This window comes from Caloenas nicobarica, chromosome 2, assembly GCF_036013445.1.
Source record: "Caloenas nicobarica isolate bCalNic1 chromosome 2, bCalNic1.hap1, whole genome shotgun sequence".
NCBI lineage: Eukaryota > Metazoa > Chordata > Aves > Columbiformes > Columbidae > Caloenas > Caloenas nicobarica.
Window position 1 is genome coordinate 156,332,660 of NC_088246.1, and position 11,349 is coordinate 156,344,008.

Here is an 11,349-nt window from a genome sequence, read left to right on the forward strand (position 1 = left end):
TGTGGAGAGAACAGAGAAAAAAACCCAAAGTGTATCTTAAATGTAGAAAATCAAAAGGAAGAAAATGACAGTTAAAACAGAAAATTGCCAGGCATTGTGGTTAAGTGGTGAGGAAGGGAGATCTGTTCACAACAATGATGTAGGGCGGTTTTGGTAATGATGAATGATGTCCAGTATTACCCAAGACACGATTGCTATTGGAAGCAGTGGGTGAAATTCTGCTCCCATTTACTCCCATAGACCGCAAGAGATTCCTCTAAAATCAGTGAATTTAGATGCAACACTCTTAAAACCAGATCATCATCCATTTAGTAGTTTCAGCATGAGCCACCAAACACCTCAACGTGTGAATTAATTCAAAACCTTGTAGCAATTAGAGACGGGTAGCCTGACAGGATTCATAATCACTTCATGGAATAAAAGATATTAACAGCTGGTAAATATGATGCTTACACATGTGTGCACACATACACAATCTTTGCTTTGTTTCACTCTGCCTTTCATGAAAAAACATCATCAAGTGGGATGTCATTGCATCTAAAATCATCTAATTCTATGTGGAAGTCACTAGTGTGATAAAAGGAAAACTTTCATGACTCGTGACTAAATGCTGCAGCTCGAAGAATATGGAAACACCTCTTCTTTGACAAGACTTACCTTTACTGGTTTAATTACCAGTTGCTCAATATCTCATCAGGAAGGCTGGGATGAAAGTCCTCTCTGTAACAGCTGACAAAACCAGGTATAGCCAGGAAAATGTGTGTGCTGGGATCGGTTCCAACCGTTTGATGTCTGACTATGAGGATAATTTGACTTTCAGCAGTTTTTACCTCATGCTGTGCCTTACCCTGGGACTCTGTAATTTTAACTTTCCTCAGGTACAGAATGATGCTCATGTGACCGGGGAGGGGGATATTGTTCAGCTCCAACTTTGACTCTTGGGGACAATGCTGTGTTCTCACTCAGAGCACCACTCTGAGCAAGCAGCTTTCTCAGGAGTATAGTCTTTACGCGCCTCCTTTTTCCAGTGTCTCTTTGTGTGACAGCGCTGTGTTGATAACTGGCATCCCAAACTCCAGAGCAAGAGAAGAAGTAATTTTTAACGTCTTCTTAGTAAAATGGTATAGGTACATAATTCTTATAAATTACTGAGTAAATGAATTATTTTGCTGAAGGCTACGCAGGGTAAGACCCTGCTACTGCAATTTAAATAAACACATATTCAAGCAAAGTGCCTGTGATTTATCTGTAAGAACGAGGACAGCATGGCATGAAGTTCTGGGAAGGAGGGAGAAAACAAAGTCTGAATGTTGATGCTTGATCTCTCTGTGGGCTGAAAACACAGTGTGGAAGCACTACGCTTCTTCTTGTGGCTTTTTTCTTAGGCTTTTTAAACACACGTAGCTGTTGCTATGTGCGTGAGTGACTGCAAGGGCTCCGGCCATATGTTCTGGTGACCTGAGTCAGAGTCAGCAACCACCATCTCCTCCCATTCCTTCTGTCCCAGTGTCCTCAGGTACAGCTGCCCACAGCCCTGGCTGGGCTATAAACCATCTCTGCCCTAAGAGATGTGCTGCAGTACGTGGAATACTGCAGTACCTACAGCATCTTGCAAACCTGCCTGTCTTATGCCCAGGAAAAAACCACAGTCCAGCTGCATCTCTCTCTCATAAGATGCTAACATGCAATAAAGAACGAAGCAATGTTTTTAACAAGAGAACAAACAAGAAGACTTAATCCAGGCTTGGTCCAGAGGACTGAAGTTTCATCTTGTGGTACGCTTTTCTTATACTACAGCATACGCTTCCATGAAAGCACCTTTGAGTAATTGTTTAATAAGTTTTGCTTAGAAAATATCAACTGTGTAAATTACATTTTTTTTCTGAAGAAGCCTGATTATAACTCACTTCTCCTTTAACCCTCTGCCATTAAAATTTTAAAAGATATTTAGTCTATTTTATTGAGAAATGTTCTAGTTCTATACAGTTTCTTCTCATTTGAAATTCATTTCGGATGTTAGCAATATTATTCTATTTTATTTATTTTTGCAGAAATTTAATTAAGGACAATTCTCTCCATATAATAATGTTTCTTTTTTACTTTTCTTTTATAAGATTCTACACTTCTGTATATAATTTATATATATATAATTCATCACAGCTGATGTGGAAAAGGACTATGAAATGCTTTTGCCATATTCCTTGTCAAAAACTTACCTCAGCTGGAAAATTAGGAAGATGATGCTTTTCAGAAACATTTTATTTTCTGTCACCAGAATTTTGTTTCACTTGTTTAAATGGACCAAGGCTTCTGCATCAGGGACACTCAGAATTTCGTCAGCTGAAGATTGCCATTGTTTGCCGCATGGAAGTTGCATTAAGTGTGTGAGAACTGAGTAGCTGGGCGCTACATTACTCAACAATGTTGTTGGTGTGTTGTAACAAGAAAAATTAAAGCAGATGCAGATGAGCTGCCTGGGTTGGTAGAGCAGAACATTTACTGAGATTCGCTCATTGGACAGTCCTGAAGAGAACAAAGCCATTGCAACATCTCTTTGCAGAGCTGCACCACCAAACATTCACCATAAGTTATTAATAAATGTTTCTCCAGAAAAACAGTGAGCACAATTGCTGTCGCAGTGATTGCATAGCTCTGTTTTCCTGTCTGTAAAGCAAAATGGGAACTACAGGGAATATACTGAATCTCAAAACCAGTTCATCTCCGGTGCACTCGTGATTGTTTTGTTTCCTTCTCTGCATGTTACATACATTTGTTGAGATTTTTACAGACCTGTGCAATACCTTTGGGGCTTCCAAGACAATAGTGAGTGATCAAGCACTCTGCATTTGTAAATCTAGAGACTCAAAAAGCTTTGATTAACTACAGAGAAACTGCAGCAGTCCAGAACTTACTTAGAAAATATTTAATGATTTATCCAGTGTTGTTATTTCTAATATGTGTCAGACACATAACTGGTCCCATCAAACTTGCCAAGTCATTCACAGTACATTTTTTCTCTCTTTTTTTCACGATCACTGGTTTATATTCTGCTGACCATCTGCATCTCACAGAGGGAAGCAGGAGAGAAGCTGTGGTGCTGTCTCAAGCCCACTGGGCTACCAGCCATCATGACCATATGCCTGAAAAAATTGTCTTAGGGGGCAATTTCTTTAAAGACAGTCTAGCTCTCCTGCTGCTCTATACCAAAAGTCTCGGCTTTCCTGATTTCTTCCCTTCTTTGTAACCCAAGAGGATGCTCCATGTTAATCAAGATATCATTTTATCTGGGCTAGTTTTCAAGACACTGGAAAAGCTTGAATATCAAAGCATCCCGAGAAGAAAGAGAAGAGTACACTGACAAACTACCACTCCTGACACTGTTGTTTGTGCAGTACTGGATGCATCAATATTTATCCTTTCTAAGCTGTTAAGTCTTAATCCCACTCTGCTCAGGAAGGGGATGATTAAATATGACCTGATCAGTCCTGCATAGACATAAGTGGAGCCTGTAGACGGGGAAAAATCTCTGGATATAAGCAGGGCTTTGCCTGAGGATAGGTATCACACCTTTTTCCCAATTCAGAATCCATTTCTTAAAAGATCAGACTCAACCTTTTGCTGAAATTCAGTGATTTGGCATGGTTATGTATTTAGGAGACAGCCAAGGGGAAATTTTAATGAAATATGTTTCAGTTCAGGTGAACAAAAGCCGACTGTTTCACCTGTTGTTTCTGTGAAATACTCATTTAAACGTCACTGCTGTGGCTGTCTGCTTTGCTTTGCAAAAGAATTCTGTTGCACAGCTGCTGTTCAGTTCAAACTGGGACATTCACTGTTAAGTAACGATGATGTGTGGTGATATTGTTGGTAAAATGATGTGAATAAATTTGAAGTACCTTTGTGTTTGCCTAGAAAGAAATGTAGGGAATAAAAAAAAATGTTAATGTTGTATATAGTCTTCACAGTTGTGTGGAAAACTGAACCCAAGGGATTCAGAATTCCACACGCGGGTGCATTAGTTTTAAAAAAAATACTCTCCATCTTTGGAAAAAAATATAGAACTTGGCTTTAAGAGGTTGGCACTGATTCTATTTAAATTGATCTATTAAAAAAAAAAAAGGCAAAAAACTGAAACCACCACAACAGAATGTTGTAGTACTACAGGATTTTTTTTTTATTTTTTCCCAATTTACAAGGATGTAGAAGTGGGATAAGATACTGGAATAACTGCTGAATAATTTTTTACCTACCATAAAACTTTAAGAAACCTTTGTTAGGGTTGCATTTTAAGCGTTGAGCAGAGCTGGTTCCTTGGTGACAATCACGATGGAACCACAAGGAATGCCTTAAAAATACCTCACTGGGTCCCAGCGATATTTTTGGGAAGAGGTGATGGTTCACATGCTCCCTGCCTGTCTCCCTCAGGACAACTACCTTTCAGTCTTCCCTCCAAACTGATAGGATGGGATTCATCTCATCTTTTTTAGCAATCTGAAAGATGTGGTTTTCTCCAAGCCGGTCATCTTCAACTATATAGTTAAGCAAGATGACAGTTAGAGACAGCATCCTCTGAGAGGCAGTTTGCATCATTTGACAAAAGAATCGCTCGACCATGATATGAAAAGTGCTGATTTTCCTCCACTCATTGCAAAAAGGTTCTAATAAGAACAAACACTGGTATCTTCAACTTGATATTAAACTGTGGCATGACTGTTGTCACAGAGAGAAATCAAACCCACGCTGTACCATGTCCCTCTGCTTCCACACACCCCAGACCTCCCGCAATACCCTGAGCTAAGTTTGTTGTGCATGTGTGCGTGCACACTCCGTGCCTTTTCCAAGGAAACACAGCAGCTTCTGAACCAGCAGCTAGGAGAAAAAAAACCTGCATACCCTATACACGTTTTTATATATGCATATTTAATACCATTAATATGCTATCCCCAGCCAAAACTGCAAACCACATCATTTGCAGAAAAGATGTTTGAGATTCATTTTTGTCAGTAACACTCTCCTATTTGCTTCAGAGGGCAAGACATTTTACACAGGTCATACTATCTCCCAATGTTGCTGGGAGATGCGCGAGCGGCCTTCTGGCGATTCTACACATCAGGAAGATGGACAGATGGACAGACAGCTGAAGGTGTGAGGCCAAGGCCACACAGAAATGCAGCAACAGAACCAGCGACAGAACTCAGGAAACTGAACTCCCAACCTCACCCTGTAGCCAGCTTTGTGCCATTACTATGTTCCCCATACACTTCGAATGCAAGCTCATACTGTAGCACATTGATGTCTCTACTTTAAATGTATTTTTCCCTAGTTTTCTTTTTCTCACATCCATATGATTAAAGCCATATAAGTTACATGGCCACAAAATTAAAAGAAATCGCAAATAACAGGATCAATTGTGTGTTATATTACAGTATTGGCTGTGGAAGCTGGATAAAGCCCACTATGGGCTCAGCCCTGCATGGGTGAAGTCCATGTCTTTTCTGGGGGCACATTTGACGCTGTGGTCCTTGAATGTGTGTGCATATATCATGATTCAAATGAAAACAAATTCCTCCACATAATAATTGAAATTTCTATTTATTAATAAGTGGTGCAGTTTTTAAAGACAGAACATAAAAAAATCAGTTAAGAAGTATTGTTTGCATAATATATTGAAATAAACATATTAAAGTTGTTCAAATATTGGACAGTGCCAGAATATAAATTACACATACAGTTTAAAAATTACAATAAATAATATTATAAAGAGCACTAAAGGCCACTTGTATAAAAGTTGTGTTCCCTTGTCAGCCAGAATCTGAAAAGCATCTTTGTAGCATGGAGAAAATTTCAGTGAGCAAGGCACAAATACCAGTAATAATAAGATGCCATAACTAGAAAACAAAATGCAGTTGGCTATGTAACCTTCAGTCTCAGCGTATTCTATAGGATGGAAATAGGATCCCACTTCCAGTATTTTGCTTCACTTAACTTCAGACGGAAGCTACTAAAAGCTGAATTGGGAAGGATCAAATCTTACAGCCTAAATAATCAGAAGCATTAGTGATACCCAGGACCTTCATTCCCACAGTGCCCAGATAAAATCACTTGAAAACAGCCCCTTTTCCCCTGCACCTCTGAAACTGGTCTTCAAAAGTGAACACCCACATTCATCTGGGTTCCTGAAAAAGTGATATCACTCCAAATTTGTGAGGTGCTATGGAAAAGTTAGGCATCTGAAGCTTAGTGGTGGGGGCTGTGGGGTGCAAGGACCCAAGATCCAGCTCTTTCTCATGGGCTCTGCACTAACCAGGACAAAGTCAGTTCTTGCACAAGCCAATTTGACACCCCTGTGACAACTGGGCTCCCAGCAGGGCTGAATTTACTCATTAATCTGCATTTCCTCATTGCTTTAAGCTGTGATCTTGTGAACTGAATGGACCACGGCTCTCGGCTGAAGGCCACAAGTCAGCAGCCCTGCTACGTATGGGTTCAGGTGGGAATTAGTTTGCCATGCTGCTAGGCCACAATTTGAAGCAGAAAAATTTAAAACTATTTCCACACTGAACCGTAACAATGCAGCAAAGTTCCAGATAAGAACAGAGCAAACACAGCCAAAGTCAGTTTAGGGACTTTTCAATCAATTTCTCCATGTGCTGAATTCTCTTTTGTTTTGATAGGAGCCAGACAGATTAATTCAGTGCAGGGAAAAGCCAAGGCAAGGACAACAGCCATTACCTGACTGGATTTTCTTTTAAAGGACCAGCTCTTTCAATGGAGCACAAACTGCATTTTCTATACCTGCATACTTTAGATAAACATTCACTTCTGTCTTAATGAAATATTCCCAGTTTGTATCTAAAGTGAGAAAGCGTGATTGATAATAATGCTGCAAAAAGAAGTACACAATGTAAATACAGATTCAACTTTTCGAAAACTTCCAGATGTATGTCATTTGGTAATGTCTGAAAAATCAGTGTTAAAATGTAGCTAAGAAAAATGTCTCCAGGTCAGTTCTATCTTTCACAAGGAAATTCATAAATGAAGGCAGATTAGAACCCACTCTTGCTCCCAATGCATCAGTTTGAGAAGGTTTCTTACTGACTTCAAGGTAAACAGACATAAGCCTCAAACTTTCTGATTATGAAAAACATCTTAAGGCTTGGAATGAATACTTGGTCACTCATAGGAGTTAAGAGTCAGTGAAGAGTGGGTTCCAATGGTTAATTCTCTTTAATATTAACTATATGTAAACAAAGTGTCAGATTAGATGCTGACCCAAACAAATTGATAGCTGTTAAACTGAAATGTCGCATGCAAGTGGAAGAAGGGATAAATCTAATTCATTACTAGGATGAAGAGTAGTATTGACCCAGCCGTCTCTCTCAAATGAAATTGTGAATAATGGATTCTTTGTATATGGTGAACCTGCTCTGCAAAACAGGTCCTAACCTTTTAAATGTTGCTGGGGTCAACAATCACAGACACTTTGTTTTGTCCGGTATCTATGGCAGGAACGTAAACTACAGTTCCAAGTTTGATTCACTTCCTAAACTCAACTTGCACTGAAGTCCGATGTTGTGTGCACATCCCAGATCAGGGATGGTCTCCAGATCTCACTTGGCTGATGACACCTTGACATGTGTCTATTGTCACCACAGAGAGCAGAACTGCTGCACACCCTCTTTTTAATCCAGATGATATAGGAGCCAGAGAGCTGCTAAGCACACCACCCTTCTGAACAGAGCAGTGACCGGTTTCAGTACAAAGAGGTGTGTTAGAAAAAAATAGATATTAAAATAAGCCAATCAAACTTCCTTGATCTTCTTCTTTGGTCTCTTCCAGAGGATCCAGAGATGTCCACAGCTGAAGGTCTTGCTGAATTTGCCACCAGTGCCTTTCAAGAGGCAGACCTTATCTGGCTAATTAGCACATCACTAGATACTTCAGGTTGTGGCTACAGATAATTGACCTGGGGTTTTTAAACTGCACATTGTAAATCAGTGCTTACAATCCATTGATGACACAAACTCAAAGGTGGTTCAGCTGCTCAGTGTTCCCAACACAGGGCACCCCAAATCCTGATTTCTCTGGGGCTGCACTCTGTGTGCAGGTGAAAACTCATTCAAGTCTCAGCCCTTGCTTGGGTTTTTCCCTTGGAATGTATATACCTTTATAATGAGATGATTTATGGATTTTTCAGCCAGGTTTAATACTGAGAAAAGATTACCTTTAATATAACCTGGCATGGGAGAGGTTAGAAACCTGAACTAAGGAATTTGAGGGTGAATTAGGCAAGGAATTGCCTGGCATAGCCACTGTCAAAGACATTCACAAAGAAATTTCTCAGATTGCACTTGGCTTTTGACTGCCTCAATTACTTAGATCTAGAAAGCATTTTAAAAAGGGCCAAGCTCAAATGAAACCAGTAGGAATGCCAGCCACTTGACATACAAGAAAAGTGAAGCAGGCTTGTCTAGCATATACTTACAACAATTTCAGAAGTTGTCTGGCAATGTTAAAATACATTTTCATTCTTTTTCATTCATCATGTGAGGGTTAAATCTTAGGAGCTGCCACAGACGAGTATCAGAAAGCCTGAGGCAGGTGCAATACAGGTACTTCCAAGAATTCAGATTATCTTTCAGGTCAACGGCTATTTTGTCAATTAAGTAATTACTAAAATTGTACCTCATGTCATCATAATACTGGCCTCAGAACAGGTCCATGTACTCAGCTCAGTCTTCAGAGGCTGTAACTGGTCTACACTACAGCAATTTGTTCTCCCTAAAGATCTGTCCCAGAAGGATGTACCATGATACAGCTGAAGAAGCAGACAAAGTAAGAATCATAGAATCATAGAATAGTTTGGGTTGGAAGGGACCTTCAAAGCTCATCTAGTCCAGCCTCCTGCAATGAGCAGGGACATCTTCGACCAGATCAGGTTGCTCAGAGCCCCATCCAGCCTGGCCTTGAATGTCTCGACTCCAGGGATGGGTCATCCACCACCTCTCTGGGCAACCTGGGCCAGTGTTTCACCACTCTCATTGTAAAAAATTTCTTCCTTATGTCTGGCCTGAGTCTTCCCTCCTTTAGTCTAAAATCTTCACCCCTTGTCCTATCGTAACAGGCCCTGCTAAAAAGTCTGTCCCCATCTTTCTTATCAGTCCCTTTTAAGTACTGAAAGGCCGCAATAAGGTCTTGCCAGAGCCTTCTCTTCAACGCAGATCATAAGCCTTTTGATGTCTCTTTAACTAGAGAATAAACAATAAGATGAAGACACTGCCTACATCTGGAAGAGAACAGAAGCTCCCTGAGTGGAATGACTGTTATGAGATGTCAATGATACTGAGGAATCAAATATGAAGTTTACTACAGTGGACAAAACCCAGCAAGATGTCTTCCATTGAAGAGCACTCTGTCCAGGCCTGTGTAATGTCCACTTACACATGGGCAGCCCAGTAAAGTGTTTAACTTCCTCATGCCCTGACTCGATGTGCCAACGATGCTCAGTTGTGCAGCTTTCGTATAACACAAGCAATCACTGCAGAAAGTTCACTTTCTAACATCTTACATGGGCCAAATCCTTGTGTCTTTGTTGGTCAGTGCTCCAGCCATGGTGAAGCAGTCATGGTGTGGAGTGACAGGGATAACTCTCAACAGGAGGTGAATGTGAGCCATGGTAGAGAGGCTTGGATCAGTGGGGTAGGTGTGAGAACCTTCCCACTGACTGTGGGTGTCTCTGATCATTTGACATCTAAGTCACTCTCTGCTCCCTTTGAATCAGTAGAAATTTGGTTATTGTCAATAACTGAGTTAAAGATGAGATGAATCTCATCCTTAAGCTGATGTGTGCTTTGGTTCTTGTACCCTGTGCTCACCGACTGTACTGATCCGTTTTCCACCAGCTGTAAAGAGGGCATAGCCATCAAACTTGATATAAAATGGACACTATTTCATGGTTACCTGGATTGACATCAGATGACTTGGTTTCACTAGCTGTATCGATAGTACATTCTCACTGTGGTGGTGAGATCTTTGATTCGTTTCTGCCCTGTTCCCAGTAGGTTGTTCTCCTTCTATCCCTCAATATAATTTCAAATTCCCATGAAAAAATATTTGGCTAATGCCCAGGGATCATACTTATCCCTCTGCTGCTCAGGGACAGGTGATGAGAATGGGATTTATTTATTTGTACATTGATCTCAAATGTGGCACACATTTATGGATTTGGAGCAGTCTATTTCCAAGAGAAACAATAAAGAGAGAAACAGATCTGGGCAGCATCCACGTTGTGGAACTCCCAGGGAACAGAATAGCGACACTCTGCACATGTGAGGAGCTCAAAGCACTTGGCAAACATTAGTGAATTGAACGTTACAACCTGTATGTTTGTACAGAAGTGTAACTCCAAATTAACAGAAACTGAGGAGAAACTGGGAGACTGAGGCAAAGTTACATTATGCAGTTTACTTAGCAGAACATAAATCAATAAAAGAGTGGAGCATAGAAACCTGGAGTTCCCTGCACTGAACAACTTCATTTTTGGAACAGAAAGAAAATTTGGCCCCATAAATAACAAATTGGCTGAGCAAAAGATTTTCTGTGAAATAGCATTGAAGTCATGCTTTGAGCAATTTTGTAAACACTAATGGAGATTTTCAAACTGGTTTGAGAGATTCATATTTATATTTTACAATAAATAAATACCCATGACTAGTCCCAGGAGGTGGCTTTGATGATTTTAAATTCTACCCCTAATTTCATTTTGACATTGTATTTCATGGCTAGTTGTGTAATAGATCACATAAGAAACATTTAGTTCACAAAACCATTACAGTAAGGTTATTTACTTTGACTCAGATTTTTCCCTGCTTTGAAGATTAGGTGTTCTTGGCTAGGTTGGTTAGAGACTGATTTACTTATATTGGAAAATGGATTCAGACATTATGCTTCCACAAAGGGATATTGCTCCTGAAAATATTTTTACTTTGCTGCTCCGTTTACAAAATGTAGCAAGGACCACCATATCCCACCTGTTACCAATTCACCATTGTTGTATTGAAGAGTATCAGATAGATATGTATCATAGAAGAAATCAGCTGTACCATTTATATAGGGTAAAGTCATGCAAACCATGCTCAAAACTAAGCTCCTTAGTTTTGGTAGCATGAAAAAAACTGCATTAGTAAATTGTATGAAATGGTGCAGAATGACTAGCACTAATATCACATGCATCTTATGCAGCAATTGGTGTTTTGAACTAGTAAGCTTTGGGTGTAGAGTAAGTGAGATATACAAAGTATGCTTACATTACATGGAGAAGTCAACCAGTGACTGCCCCCACACACACTT